The following is a 16,217-nucleotide window of genomic DNA, read 5'->3' on the forward strand; positions in this document are numbered from 1 at the left end:
TTAGATAATTGAATCAGTCCAACAATGCACAGTCATGCAGAGGAAACATGAGAGCCAAATCTGAATTGGGTCTTTTGTGACCATTTAGTAATGCAAATGCCTTTCTGATCATTAAAAGAAAAAAAAAACAATCATGTCATATTTTACTTTTATTTAGCAGTTTGTATTTCATGAATCTGTCCAACTGAACAGCAAAAAACTCCAATCTGATCTTGCAACCATAACAGTGTTGAATATTTCTTCTCAGGAGGTGTTCCTTTCTGCTTTTAAAACCCATTTTCAAGTGACCACTTCTGAGAGTAAGCCTGCCTATGTGTCGACTCTTTACTTAAACATAGCCAGCATTCACCATTAAATATTGGGGTATTCAAACTCTACCTCCAAAAGATAGAAAAGACTCTTTGGAGATACTGAGATACTCTGTTTCTACACATAAAGGTGAGCCTAGGAGGTAAACCAGATCATCAAGAGCACACAGTTGGTCATCTGATCTACTCCCTGCCCCCACTAATACAAGAGATGAATCAAGCTATATCCTACAATAGAAGTCTTAGGCTATATTCACACCGAAGCCTGAAGTGACCCAAATCCGATTTTTTTTCGCCCATATGCGACCTGGATCTGATCTTTTCATGACGGTCTGAACAACACAGATCTGATTTTTTCCAATGCAACCCAGGCTGCTTGGCTATGTGGTCCTGAATCCGATATGAATCTGATCTTTTCAAATGCGACCTGTGTGTGAACGGCTAGTTCGCATTCATTCGACCTGAATGTCATTAATACCCGACAGTGGTCCCTCTTCTGCTTCTTGCTACACAGAAGTGGAAAGACCAGCAACAACAATGGTGGACGATAATGCAGAGAGTAGTATTTATGTTTAACCATCTTGGAAAGATTGAGGGTTTTTTTTTTTTCTTTAAGATTGAGTTTTTAATTTTGGGAAAGATCGCTAGATGTTCTCCAGCACTACCATCCATGCTTACTTAAAGACATAGCACTCTTGCTTGTGACGTCATTGCGTCCTTTACAGTAATGCGGGACACTTAGGTTGTATGAATGCAGTTCGAACAGGAGATCACATACAAATCGCATATATTTTGAAATGTGAACGGCAACGCAAAAAAATCTGATTTCACAAAAAATCAGAATTGAGCATCAAGGCCTGCAGTGTGAACGTAGCCTTAGTCATACACACAAAATCTGGTTCTATACAGAAACTGTCGGCACATGCTACAAAATAGTTAAAAAGAGAATTGAAATGTCTGAATTTAGATTAATTAGTTTCATTTAAAGTGTGAAAATGAAACATGATTATTATTAATGCTTATGGACCATTTTTTATTTATCTAAATATGTTGGCCACCAATCTCCCTCAGCATTTTTGTCGTGACACTTTGTGCACTAGTTGCAGTGACTTCAGTGATTAAAAGCTCAGCCTTTGGGCACCATCTGCATTGAAGAAAGCCCTTTAAGTACTCTAGTCTATATATAGTTGGAATGCCACCCACCCATTGGTCAGCACCCTAGCCCCTTTTTTACGCCAGCCACCAGCTGCTGTCATCTCTCATGCTGATAACTGACTCAACCAATAATTGTTGACAGTTTCATAGCATGTTAGCACACTCATTAAAGATCCCTTTGAAGAAGTGTGAGAAACATTTTATTGTTGTTTGAAGTTCATGTCACTGACAAACATATTTTTCTCTTTGCTTCTACACATTCTTCCAACATTGTATGGCTATATTTTTGTATAATAGCCACACCTGCATTAGAATTACAAAAAACCAAACACTTTAAGGTTTAGCAATAGGCTTTTAATCTCAAATAAATAGTCAGACATTCAGAGATGGTATATAATTCGTTTTTGACTTTAAACCACAGGATAAAGTATGAATTACATGAATACCATTTTCAAAACTGGCACAGATTAAATTAATTACATTTACAAGGGAAAAAGCATCAAACATTAAATATTAAAGAACAAAGGAGCTTCTATCTAAAGGATTGTTAATATAATGTCATATTTAGAACTCATTGTTTTTATTTACACATTTAAGCAGAAGGTAGGGGAAAAAAAACTTGGGTAAGTGTAAAAATAAATTGGTATAAATAAATTTATTTGATTAATTAGTTTAGTTGGGGGAAGAGTTGCCATGAATGTTTATAACTACATGACCTTAGTGCTCAGGAACATGCCACCTTTTTTTACTGTCCAACCAATAGCAGTCTCAAAATGGTATGACATCTTTCTGGAATGGATGAGTGAACTATTATTAATAAGTTTACACAGCTTCACTTCAGGAAAGCAATCTTGAAAATCAAGCTGCCTGGTCAATAAACACCAGTAATATCTTCGTGGTACGAAAAAAGACAGCATCATAGAAGACCGTTTAATTTAATAGAATAGGGAAACCTACAATTAGTTAATTTGGTTGTATTTAGGCACACAGTAAAATCATTTTCTTTAATTTGTCTTGATTGCCATTGACTGAGGATTCAGTAATGGTAGCAACGGTTGTCATTGGTTCTGCTGATAGCATGAGTCTTCACCACATGACTTTAATGTCCTTATACAGCAAGTCGCTCCCCATAAGGCGGACTATAAATGTGCAGTGACGGGCCTCAGAGGCCTCTGACTGTGCAGACATTTTGTCATTGCCAAATGCACTTGGTTATTTTTACAAGTAGCAGTTCTAATGATGAAAAGAATGGGGGATGGGTTCAGGAGATTCAGTAGTGCGTTGCTCTTAGTATGATTCAGTCATCTTTTTTTGTAAATCAAAAGTGGACTACTGGCTGCTTGGTTTGAAGTAGGGTTTTAATTTTACTCTGCAGTAAGAAATGCCTGTTTCTTCTTATACTCTTATACAAATTTTATTGTAATTTTTTTTTATAAACAGAGTGTATTCAAAACTAAATTTCGTTTAGCACAGCTTTCAGACAGTAAATCCCCATTCCCCTTAGAGGAAATCCCCATCCCCTTGGAGAGCAGTGGGCTGCCATTGTGTGGCGCCCGGGGATCAACTAGGGGTTAAAGGAATAGTACACCCAAAACATGATTAGCCTTCATTTTCTACTCACCCCCATGCTGAACAACACTCTGGAGTACTTTTTTGATATATCAAATGCATCTGGAGATCTGGGAAGCTTCTTGCTGTCTGCTGACATTCAAATAATGGAGGTCTATGGCGCCCGAGGCAGAAAGGTCCATAAAAGTCCACAAAAAACGTATCAATATTCCTCCATACTGCTCGTCCAATGTATTCCAAGTGTCCTGAGTGGGTAGCATCCAGAATTTACTCGAAACGAAGTCATTTAGAATGTTTTTAGAGCATAAACAGTAGTGTATAGGATTTCCTGAAAGCGCGCGCCTGCACGATCACGACGCTACGGAAGCCGGCAGACCAAACCAGATGAAAGTGCGCATTCAGCTCGGCAAAGAACTCATGCTCTTCCTCAACACTGAAGTCCTCAGACATTTTTCTTTCGTTGTTTCTTTCTTTGCACAGGTAAACAGCACATTTCTTCTTCTATGCTTGCATTATCGGCAGAGCAGACGCTGAATGCGCACTTTCATCTGGTTTGGTCTGCCGGCTTCCGTAGCGTCGTGAACGCGCAGGCGCGCGCTTTCAGGAAATCCTATACACTACTGTTTATGCTCTAAAAACATTCTAAATGACTTCGTTTCGAGTAAATTATGGACGCTACCCACTCAGGACACTTGGAATACATTGAACGAGCAGTATGGAGGAATATTGACACGTTTTTTGTGGACTTTTATGGACCTTTCTGCCTCGGGCACCATAGACCTCCATTATTTGAATGTCAGCAGACAGCAAGAAGCCTCCCAGATCTCCAGATGCATTCTGATATCAAAAAAGTACTCCAGAGTGTTGTTCAGCATGGGGGTGAGTAGAAAATGAAGGCTAATCATGTTTTGGGTGTACTATTCCTTTAAGGGTTTTGCTCAGGAACCCAAAGGGAAGGCTGTGGGTATCGAACCGGGTACTTGCAGCCTGCTCAGAACGCAAGCGCACTGCTCTAACCCACTAGGCCAACATTCCCCTTATGCCTGTTGTTTTGAACTGTTTTTCTTCATTTTAGTACTAGCACTTCATCGCGCCCTTTCTAACATTGTACAGTCCAACATAAGTAATAAAAGCAGTTATGATTTAAGCTAATATCATATCTTATTAGTATCTGTATTGGTTAATTCTCAAAGCTTAAACATCAGTGTCAAATCAGAAATGGGTGGTATCAGGACCCCCCTACTTAGAATAACATAATGCTATTAACATCTAAACTGCTAGCAACAAAAGAGAGCACAACTCCCCAAGTAAAAATACATGAATTGTGCCCAAATTGGCTATTTGTCCTCCTAATTAACTTAACTCTAAGATGGAAAAAATTGTAATGTGACTCATTTGTGTTTCTAGGTCTCTGATATGGACCTCACAGCAACCTCATTGTTAAACATTTTTGGACCCTGCCAGGTTAGAATTACAAACTTAAGTGTCAAGCCTAAAGACAAGCATGATGGTGAAGAGGTCATGGATTGACACTGCAGGTTGTTGGGGGGCTGTGATGCATTGAGGGAATCTTGAATGCCAACATGAGACAAACTGTAGTAAAATAATTTGGCCACAGAGCAGTATTCCAACATACAGTAATGACCCAGAACAAATCTCCAAGGTAATCACTCCCCTGCTAAAGAAAATTAAAGTAGAGGTGTGGATGGCCAAGCATGTCTCCAGACAGTGAACCCTGTTGAACATCTGTAGTACCTCTTTAAACGGAAGGTGAAGAAGTAAAAGATCCCCTACCTGCTCTGAGATTTGTCATGGAGTGGAAGAGGATTCCATTGGCAACCCTTAAAGCATAAGTGAACTACATGCCCCAAGAGTAACGGCAGATCTTGAGACTTTGGCATCAATTTTAATATTTTCACTTGGACTGCACCTCTGGTTTAGACATCATCTATGTTAATTATAGGGAGAAATTAACTTTGAATTTTGCACAAGCTGCACACTGACTACTGTACATGAACACAAAAAATACACAATGTTAGATAAATATCAACTGTTTAAATGTAGAATGTATTTAATCTAGGCAGCACAAATCTGAAAGAGTAATTTAGAATGCCCTCTAGAGTTAAGGTTATTGATGTAAATGGAAATACTTGGAGAGGGTTGGCAACTGTTTTCAATTAACATGACTCATTTCCTTTTATTAGCATTTCTACCACTTTCTGTGTTATGTTTGATTTGAGCTACAATATACCATTATCAACCCTTGCAATGGAAGGCCTCTGATAAGTTCTCCGCAGGCAGTGTGCACATATGTTAGGGATTGCTCTTTTCCCGTGCAAATAACTGGTTATGGATTAAATTCTTGTAAGCCTAGTTGCAAAGTTGTTTTGGGTATAGCAACACCCACTCTCTTAAATCTTAAGCTCCCACTCTGCTACCCCTCCAGCTGGCCAGTAGAGTCGTGGTTGCCATGGTAACGTGCATCTTGGTTGAAGGAGTAGCAGGCTTGGACACACCCAGCTATTGGTGTGTGAAGAGAGAGAGAAAGGGAGTCGTAACTTGATTAGAGAGATTGGTCTAGACGAGGCTGGCGTCTCTGTGGCTTTTAAAGGAGCTGTATCAAGCAGTACTTACAGTATGTTAGGAAAGACATACAGTGAAAAAGGATTGCCTCATCTCTGCCTCTTTTTTTCATGTTTTTGTACACTCTATTTCCATTTATCTTTTCTTTGCATTCTGTTCAACCTTTTTTCTCAATCAGCACTTAACTTTAACTACATTTTATTTAGCATAATAACTTGTGCTTAATAATAACAAATATGCTACTGTCCTTCCCCCCATGTGATTGGAATCTATTCTTCCTGCTGATTCAATGTGGGTGGTCAGACTGGGATTTATCTAGTGTTTTTGTTCGCACATTCAAACCACAAATGAATCAGCCTGTCTTTGTGCATGAATGTGTTTGAGGGAGAGATGGAGCAGAAAACACTTGAGGTGTGAGAGTTTCCACAAGCATGCATGTGTGTCATATAGTGTGCACCTATTGCACTGTATGTGGATCTCGGGGCTGCATATGCATGTCTTTGCGCTCATTAGGCAGAGCAGTGTGGATCTAATGAGAAGACATGAAAGGGGAACGTTGTGGCCTTGGCAGGAGATCTGAGCCTCGTCTGATGCCCGTTTGCATCAACGCTGTGTGGCACCTGTCAGCCCTAGACATGCACACACTGTGTGGGCCGAGATACTGTGACACTGTGTGTGTGTTTCTGTGTGTGTTTGTGTTATAGTCAAAGTCCTATTGGCAAAACTCAGAGATTCTATATGGATTTTCTTTTAACTTGCACCCTTGTGCAACTTTGTACACATCCTAGTTCATTTACAATGCTTGCAGTCAAATTCAAAGATGCACTTAAATTCATCTGGGTCTTTCTATCCATCCCTTCTCTAGCCTTGTCTCGCTGTGATTACAGCTACATCTTGTCCTTTGTGAGGAGTTGGATGCCTGCCCATGATGTTCTAATCAGCTAAATGGAGGTCCCATTTGGATGCGAGGAGGTTCCCAGACAGTTTTCTTCTAATCTGATTTCACCTTTCCTATAAATCAAGAGCATAAGGAGACATTTGATGTCTGTCCTTATATTTTTATGACCCCGAATCCCATCCAGTGTGTGACAAATGACAGTGAAGGCCAGTGCTCTAAAGGAGACATATTATTCTTTTACTTTCATGGACTCATCATATTTCTTTAACCTCAAACATATTGTATTACTTTAGTCCTCTCTATCTATTTTGAAAAAAATATATATCTCTACCTCATGATGGTTTGGTCACTATTTTCAAAAAAGGATTTTCAGATTTATTTTTTTCAATGGATACAACTGTTGGCTATTTGATCTCCAGAACCTAAAGGGTTAGTATGCAATAAGCCTCTATTCAGCTTTTCTGATTAGGATGTTCTCCTTGTTCTGCCTGTCAATTTTGGTAGGCAGCCATGTCTTAGTAGCTTTTTTTTTTTTTCATGCCATGGTCTTTACAGTTTGGGATAATGGTTTGAAAAGTGCTAAATGAGGTTTTCAAATATCAATTATTGTTGTAAAGCTACATAATAGGATTAGGGCCATTTTTTAAGAATTCAGATTTTAATCTCAGAATTCTGAGAAGTCGGAATGACATGGTTTAGGTTTTTTCTGTTTAGACTTTTTGATGAAAGAAAAAAAATCCATGGCTACTGTATGTACTGTATGTAAATTTTCTGCTCATAATGTGACAACATTTTTACAGGTTCATAGATTTTAAATGCTTTCACCAAACAGTGTACTTAGACATTAGTAGGAATGAGTTTACTACAAACATCACTTTGTCCTAAAATAATCCTGTTTAATTTTAACAAATATAAATTTCTCATAGGGCTATGACTCAGTTTTTTATTATAAGGTAAAACAAAAACTCTGAAATACATTAAAACATATTTTTCCCTACAAATCTGGATCAACAGTAATAAATGATTTAAATGATGAAGACAAGCTATGGATCAAACTAAGAGAATCATAGATTATCAACCAAGACTGATTGGCATGTTGAAGCAGCCTTGAGAGGTTTAATGCCTCTGTTTGCTTAAGTCTGTCGCTGCAAAGCAGTAATGTATTGTTGAATAGATTCTTTCTAGTACAATGATCACAGTTTTTTTATCAACTCATCTTCCACTTTATTACTTACAAGGGAACCAGAAGAGTCACCCATTTGCTGATGGCAGAGAACACCAGAGGCCACAGCATGGCAATGAGCAGCCATCCCTCCCATTTTCACTTCCCACACTTCTCACTGCTGGAGTCAAGTTTATTTTAAAACTCCTGTGCCTCATAATGAGTGTTTGCCATCTTTATGCCACTATCCAGTTCCCATGTCCTCTCGAGACAAAGAATAATAGTCATTTTTATCCGTTTATTGCCGCATAGTACTTAAGTTCTTTGATCTGTGATTCATACAATGGGATTTTCAGAATTTAGATGGTAAATGATTACGATGAGTGTTCTTTTAATTGTTCATCTCTAAGTTAAAACTCTGCTTTGAAGGAACTTGAAAGGTAGATTAATCATCACTCATCTTTTTCGCTAAGAAACAGGCTTGAAGAAGGACAGCTGTTTTCATTTATACTTCAAGGATCTCTTTCCACTGGGTAGTGGTGCTGCTCCCTCTCTGTGGGATAGGCTCTCTAGAGGTCCTTGATTTTATGGTATCCTATAGAGCTCCTCTGAAAATGAACAGCTTCGTGAATATTAGCTTTATTTGGAAAAATTGCAGCTGTAATCAACAAGGGGCTTAAATCCTGACTTCTGGTTATAGTTCCAAAAACCGCAATAGCAGCAAGACTTCCATTTTTAGCCGTAGCATGTAAACCAGGGCTGATCCGCAAATTTAAGGACTGCTGGGATTGAGAGATGTTGTCATACTATCAAGGCAGTTGATTAAAAGAAGTTTGAGGTTAAGGCCTCTTGGATGGATGATAGATCTTTTGATTTTCAACAGAAATTATGAGTTGTTTTGCACATTTAATACATTTTAAATACATCATTGCATGATGTACTAATTGGATACTCAGGAACTTCACATAAACATTCAGTAATGAACTTAACAATCTATTATGGGCTATTCATGTTAAAGGAGTATGGTGGTAATCCTGCATGAATTTCTGTTCTGTCAACACAGATAAATACTTTCTGAAAAAAGTTCTTTTACACAGGCTAAGTTAATTAAATCTAAAAGACCATTTAATCTCACAATAAACCATAATTTTGTTAGGAAATGAAAAGGTTGAGGGCTAGTTTACCCGAAATTATTAATACGTTCTCATGTTCTAATTAGACTTCATTTCATACGTGGTGCTTAATCAAATACAAACGCAAACACTTCCTAATCTACTGTGAATTCTGCATTACACACAGATCTATAAAATCTTCAGAGCTCCAAAAACACAAAGAACAAAAACATTCTTCTTTCTAGTTTGGCAATTTTGGCTTTATTTCTTTGTAACCACTGCTCAGTGGTAAAAGTAGATGTAATTTCATAGGGGTTTTATATTTAAAAAAAAATACAGAGAGAACCTACATTATTGTGTTGTAATGCCATAACAATCCAGACCGTAATTGACTGAATATGCTATAACTAAAATGTTGAATTATTTAAAGGAAACATGACAAATCAAGGAAATTAGAACAATGAGAGAGAAATATTCAAAGATCTATGTACCTTTTCATCTGGATTTTAAACTTCTGACCAACCACCCGCTAATTTTTATATAGTCTCGTCTCATTGACAAAAACTCACACCTATGACTAGTCATGTTTTAGTCTTCAAAGATCCATGTTTAGCTCGTCAGTTTTTGTTATCGTCATGAAAAAAAAACGTCAACAAATTTTCTAAAGTTGCATTTTTCTGATACAGGATTAGAAATGTAATCAAATGCTTTCACAGAGGTCTGAAAATTGGCCACATATAATTAGTATTATTAACAGCCACACATTAAAATTAGATTTTAACAAAAAATCCAAAGCATCAAGATCTGCCATTTGAATCCAGCTTATGTTGCAGTTGGTTAAATCTAATCTATCTATAGATACCACCTGACATGGAGGAGGATTTGACCATGTACTGTAGCCCTTCCTTTACCTGATCAAACGTGGTGATCAGGTAGAATGAATACTGTTAGTGTTTAATGGTGTGTTTGCAGCTTTGTTTCATTATTTTTCTTTTGCTGCTTCAGTGGGTTTTCTTTTCTCAAATATCATCCATCCAGACAGAGATTCTTTCTTCAAATATCCTTCCTGTCCATTGTCCAAAAAATGTGGATATTAAGCACTGATTTTATATATTTTTTACATTTAGAGGGGAAAAAAACTACTCTGAACCACATTTTCTGTGAGACAGTGATCCAACCTTGTCGCTCTAAGTATGTAAACATTCAAACTCGCACGTGTTACCCTCTGAAATCCCTCGGGAGCCATTGCTGACAACTAGAGCCGACCAGCTCTTGCATCTCTGTTGTGACACCTCTCTTCCTCTCGCCACAGTGACCTCGAGCAAGCAACAGGCACGTCACTTCACAGATGGATATGTTTACACTGAAACTGTGATTTGTTTTAGCATTCAGCCTGGATTGGATTGCCACAACATGAAAGCTACGGCTTCAGCCCTGCATATGAACCTGCTATATTAGGCATGTGTGTTTGTGATGGATGTCTGAGACCCTAAATATAAGAAAAAGAAAAAAAAATTGTTTTTTTTTTTTGCACTTTATTTTTTGCTTTAAAGAAACACATAGCATTGCGTCTTGTTTAAAAAAAATTTTTGTTTTGACACATCTGGTTAGTTAGGTCAGGTAAACCAGCAGAACTAATGTATTAAAAGCTGTGCCCCTGGATTAGCAGACTGGGGTTTTGATTCCCCTGCATAAGAGGGACCATAGAGCTTGTTCCAACTATAGGGGATCACACTTCTCAGCCTCCTCAGTAAGGTCAATGCAAGGGTGCTGGACGGAAGGGTCCGCCTGATTGTCAAACCTGCTGAGGAACACTAGACCGGCTGTACACCCTCTGCAGGGTGCTTGGGGGTTTACCCAATTAGCCCACATGTGCGTTTTGGACCTGAAGATGGCATTTGACCGTGTTGCTCATGTTGCTGTCTGGGGGCCACTTCAGGAGTACGCCATCCGGTGTCTGTACAAGCAGAGCAGGAGGTAGGTCAGCATTAACACTGACCTGTTTCCAGTTCATGTTGGATTCCAACTGGGCTGCCCTCCATCACCCATCCTGTTTTTAACCTTTAATGACAGGATTTCTACTCCCAGCCAAGGGCTAGAGGGGGTCTGGTTTGGGAACTAGTGAATTCCATCCCTGTTTTTGGCAAATTACATGCTTCTGCGGGCTCCCTCCTGCCAAGACCTATAGTGTGTACTGGGGTGGTTTGCAGCCTGCAAGGAGATTTGGCTCAACCAAAATCTAAGGAAAACAGAAAAGGGGCCCTAAGATGTTCTATAAAATGCTAAAAATTAAAGGGAGCAATTCTCAGCCATATATGAAGCGGACAGGATGGAAATGAGCTACTCCAAGTCCTAGGCCACAGTTCTCGACCAGAAAAATGTGGCTTGTCCCTTTCAGTTAGGAGGAGAGTTCCTGCCTCAATTGGAGGAGTTCAAGTATGTTTGGCTCATTTTCATGAGTGGAGGAGGATGGAGCAGGAGATCAGAGACCGGTCGGTGCTGCTGATATAACACAGATGCTGTCGGAATGAGCTTTCTCCGCTGGGTGGCTGAGCACTACCTTAGAAAAAGGCTGAGAAGCTTTGTCATCTGGGATAGGCTTGGAGTAGAGGCACTTCATATTGAAAGGAGCCAACTGAGGTGGCTCTAACATCTTTGTCCCTGTTCTCCTGGACACATTCCTCGGTAGGTGTTCCAGGTATATTCCTCTCGGAGGAGGCCAAGAGGATGATTTGGGACTTGCTGGAAGGACTATGTCTCCTAGCTGGCACAGGAGTGCTTCTGGCTTCCCCCAACCAGAGCTGTAGGAGTTGTCTGTGGAGAGGGAAGTCTGGGAGATTCTGCTGGCACTGCTGCCCCTTCAATCAGGTCCCAGATGAAGTGGAAGATGACAAGTATGATTATTACTGGGGCACTCTTTGAATTGCAGTGTTCTTACAAGGCATTGAGTGTATTGGCAAAAGTTCATCCTTAATCCATGGGGTTGAAAATGGACCTTAACAAAGGTGAAATGGATTGTTTATTATAATGGTGTAAAGTGGGTCTGAAAAAAAATCTGATTAATCAATTACTGAAATAATTGTCAACTAATTTAATCATTTATTAAACATTAACTGTAGTATAGAGACTCTAAAACATGCCTTTAGCTGACAGAGCAGCCCACTTGGAGTAATAATTATATTAAAATTACATTAAAAATATGTAAATATTTGGCATTTAAGATAAAAATCTTTTTCGTCTGTCAATATGCTCCTTCCAGAACTCCACTGGTGGAAAAGTTTGATTCACCTGGTTTAATTTCACAAAAATTCTTCTTTAAGGAACCTTTGGCTATCAAATTAATAATTGAAAAAATAATTGACAGATTAATCAAGTTGCAAAATAATCGTTAGTTGCAGCCCTAGTGTAAATTTAAAGCCATTGACCATTGAGAGGAGTAGAGTTTAAAAAGGGGGGGGGGAAAGGATAGGATTGTGAATGTAAAGAGTTTTAAAGGCTTTTAGAAATAAAGAGTAGAATTGTCAAACAGACTTACTTTTTTTCCGCATCACTTAAGTACTCTTACAAAACTGTTTTCTGAGGAAACTGCAGTGTGGAGGCTAGGAACAGAGCTCCAAACATTCTCAAACCCTCTAAATACATTTAAATAGCAAAGCTCTCATCAGAAAAATGCTAACAGCAGCAAACAGACTCCAAAATGACACACTGAAGTCCCTCACATGTTTTATTTATCTAACTGAGTTAGGGTTGTCACGATACTAAACTTTTCAACTCGATACCGATACTAAGGAAAATATTCGATACTCAATACCATTTTCGATACCACAAGGATAAAATTTCAACAGAAATATTTTGATTAATAATTAAAATACAATAAATAAATAAATAAATACAATAAACAATAAGAACAACATTTTGAGGTTGTTTTCTGTGCACAGTATTTAGCAAGCTTGATAAAAAACTTACAAAATTAAAATTAAGTTTTCCTTACTTGGCTATGCTTTGCACACATAACAATGACGCTAGCCAAACCGGTTAAGAAAGAAAAATAATTCTCAGCAGCTGCAACTGTTACAAAAAAAGTCTGAAACTGAAAAGTGCACAGAATTATTCAATCAACGTGGGCTACATTAATAATTGGCAATCCTTTTGGGGAAAGCCTGGTCGGATTCGGAGAGACGGCATCCATCCCTCTTTGGATGGTGCAGCTCTTCTTTCTAGGAATCTGGCCACATTTATTAGTCCTCCAAAACCCTGACCACCCAGGGTGCAGACCAGGAAGCAGAGTTGTAGTTTAACACACATCTCTGCAGCTTCTCTACTGTTACCCACTCTTTACTCCATCCAGACAGTGTCTTGCCCACGACCAACATCTAATAAATTAGCAAAGATTCCCAAAGGAGTAAATCATGATAATCTAATTAAAATCAAAATAACTCCAATTGGGGAAAAAGTTAAAACAATTAAATGCGGTCTGTTTAACATAAGATCGCTTTCCTCTAAAAGTCTATTAGTTAATGACTTGATTTGTGATAATCACATTGACTTGTTTTGCCTTACAGAAACCTGGCTGCAGCAAGAGGATTATGTGAGCATAAATGAGGCAACTCCTTCAAGCTATTTAAATTTTCACATACCCAGAAGTTCTGGGCGAGGAGGAGGAGTAGCAACAATCTTCCAGTCTGACTTACTGATTACTCCCAAAACAATTAATACCTACAACTCTTTTGAACATTTAACCCTTAATTTCCCTGATCCAAATTTCAAGGCAAGAAAACCTCTTCTTTTTGTAACTTTGTATCGTCCACCAGGTCCTTACTCTGAATTTTTAGATGAGTTTTCAGAGTTCCTTTCTGATTTGGTATTAAATACTGACAGGGTCATCATAGTGGGAGATTTTAACATCCATGCTGACATTGAAGGCAATAGCTTAAGAGCAGCCTTTAATGCTATCTTAGACACTATTGGCTTTGTTCAGAGTGTGAGTGGTCCCACGCATTATCATCTTCATACTTTGGATCTTGTGCTGATATACGGCATAGAATGTGAAGAAATAACAGTATTTCCTCACAACCCTGTCCTCTCTGACCACTTTCTAATAACCTTCAGGATTACTTTAACAGAGTTCTCCTCCCCCAAAAGAAGGTTCAATTGTAGTAGATCTTTATCAGATAGTGCAGTTATAAATTTTAAAGAATCTGCTTCACCTTCTCTCTCCTCTGTGTCGCTGAACAGTGCTGCAGAGTGCAAAAGCTTAGCTTATTCCCCTTCACAGGTTGATGATTTTGTTGATGGGGTTGCTAGTTCTCTGCGTATTGCCTTAGACAACGCAGCTCCTTTGAAAATGAAAACCGTTAAAAATAGAAAGCTTGCTCCTTGGTTTAATGCAGAGCTGCGTACTTTGAAGCAAAATGCTAGGAAACTGGAGAGAAAATATCGCTCCACAGGCCTGCGAGAGTCCTTCCTAGTCTGGAAAAATGGTTTACTGCTGTATAAAAGGACCCTTTGTAAAGCAAGAGCAGCATACTTCTCCTCATTAATAGAGGAGAATAAGAATAATCCTAGATTTCTTTTTAATACAGTTGCCAAACTCACCCAGAGCCATAGCTCTGTTGAACCGTCCATTCCACCTGCTCTTAGCAGCAATGATTTTATGGGATTCTTTATAAATAAGATTGATCTTATTAAAAATAAGATCATAAGCACTCCTCTATCCGTGATTGTACCTGAGGTAGTCATGGAATCTGAACCGGGTTTAGACTGCTTTGATCCAGTTGAACTTTCTGAATTAGCAAAATTATTGTCTTCATCTAAGCCTTCAACTTGTATGTTAGATCCAGTTCCAACCAGGTTATTTAAGGAGGTATTCCCTTTGATCTCCTCCTCCATTTTAGATGTGATTAATCTATCTCTGTTACAGGGATATGTACCTAAAGCTTTTAAGGTTGCTGTAATTAAACCTCTGCTTAAGAAACCGTCTCTTGACCCAGATGACTTGGTCAATTATAGACCTATATCCAATCTTCCTTTCTTATCCAAAATTCTTGAGAAAGTAGTTGCCAAACAAGTGTGCGGTCACTTACACCATAATGAACTTTTTGAAGAGTTTCAGTCTGGCTTTAGAGCTCATCATAGCACTGAAACAGCTCTGGTGAAAGTCACTAATGATATTCTCATGGCCTCAGATAATGGACTTGTATCTGTGCTCGTCCTGTTGGATCTTAGTGCTGCATTTGATACAGTTGACCATAATATTCTTTTAGAAAGACTTGAATATTTTGTTGGAATTAAAGGAACAGCACTAGACTGGTTTAAATCTTATCTATCTGATCGAATTCAGTTTGTTCATGTTAATGATAGATCTTCAACACGCTCAAAGGTTACCTGTGGAGTACCACAGGGATCAGTGCTAGGACCAATTCTCTTTACTTTATACATGCTCCCAATTGGTAGAATTATTAGACAGCATGGGATTAATTTCCACTGTTATGCTGATGATACCCAGCTATATCTGTCTATAAATCCAGATGAAGCTAACCCATTACATAGATTACAGGCATGTCTTGAAGACATAAAAACCTGGATGACTCTTAACTTTCTGCTTCTGAATGCAGACAAAACAGAAGTTATAGTCTTTGGACCAGAGTCTCTGAAAAAGAAACTGATTAGCCAGTCACTTCATTTGGATGGGATTAAACTGATTTCAGATAATAAAGTAAAAAATCTTGGTGTTATTTTTGATCAGGACCTGTCATTTAAATCCCATATCAAAGAGGTTTCTAGAATTTCCTTCTTTCATCTGAGGAACATTGCAAAAATTAGAAATATCCTGTCCAGGGGTGATGCTGAGAAACTAGTCCATGCATTTGTTACTTCAAGGCTGGACTATTGTAATTCTTTACTATCAGGAAGTCCACAAACTGTAGTTAAAAGCCTTCAGCTGATCCAAAATGCTGCAGCAAGAGTTCTAATGAAAATTAAAAAGAGAGATCATATCTCGCCTATCCTGGCTTCTCTTCATTAGCTTCCTGTTAAATCAAGAATAGAATTTAAAATCCTCCTCACATATAAAGCCTTAAATGGCCAAGCTCCATCTTATATCAGAGATCTGATTGTTCCTTATGTTCCTAACAGAGCACTTCGCTCTCAATCTGCAGGTTTACTAGTGGTTCCTAGAATTTCTAAAAGTAGAATGGGAGGCAGATCTTTTAGTTATCAGGCTCCTCTCCTGTGGAACCAACTACCAGTTTTAGTCCGTGAGGCAGACACTCTGTCTACTTTTAAGACTAGGCTTAAAACTTTCCTTTTTGATAAAGCTTATAGTTAGGGTGGCTCAGGTTATCCTGAGCTATCTCTATAGTTATGCTGCTATAGGCTTAGACTTTTGGAGGACATAGGGACCCCCATTTCATCATTCTGCTTCATTCTCT

The 16,217-nt window shown here is 38.5% G+C and overlaps 1 protein-coding gene across 4 annotated transcripts in view; it reads left to right on the top strand.

The window, feature by feature from the left end:
* Positions 1 to 16,217, top strand: part of cacna2d1a (calcium channel, voltage-dependent, alpha 2/delta subunit 1a) — a 118,706-nt gene that overhangs the window by 48,029 nt on the left and 54,460 nt on the right. The window lies entirely within an intron of this gene.

Source organism: Cyprinodon tularosa, unplaced genomic scaffold, assembly GCF_016077235.1.
Source record: "Cyprinodon tularosa strain WSP-4 unplaced genomic scaffold, ASM1607723v1 ctg345, whole genome shotgun sequence".
Lineage (NCBI taxonomy): Eukaryota > Metazoa > Chordata > Actinopteri > Cyprinodontiformes > Cyprinodontidae > Cyprinodon > Cyprinodon tularosa.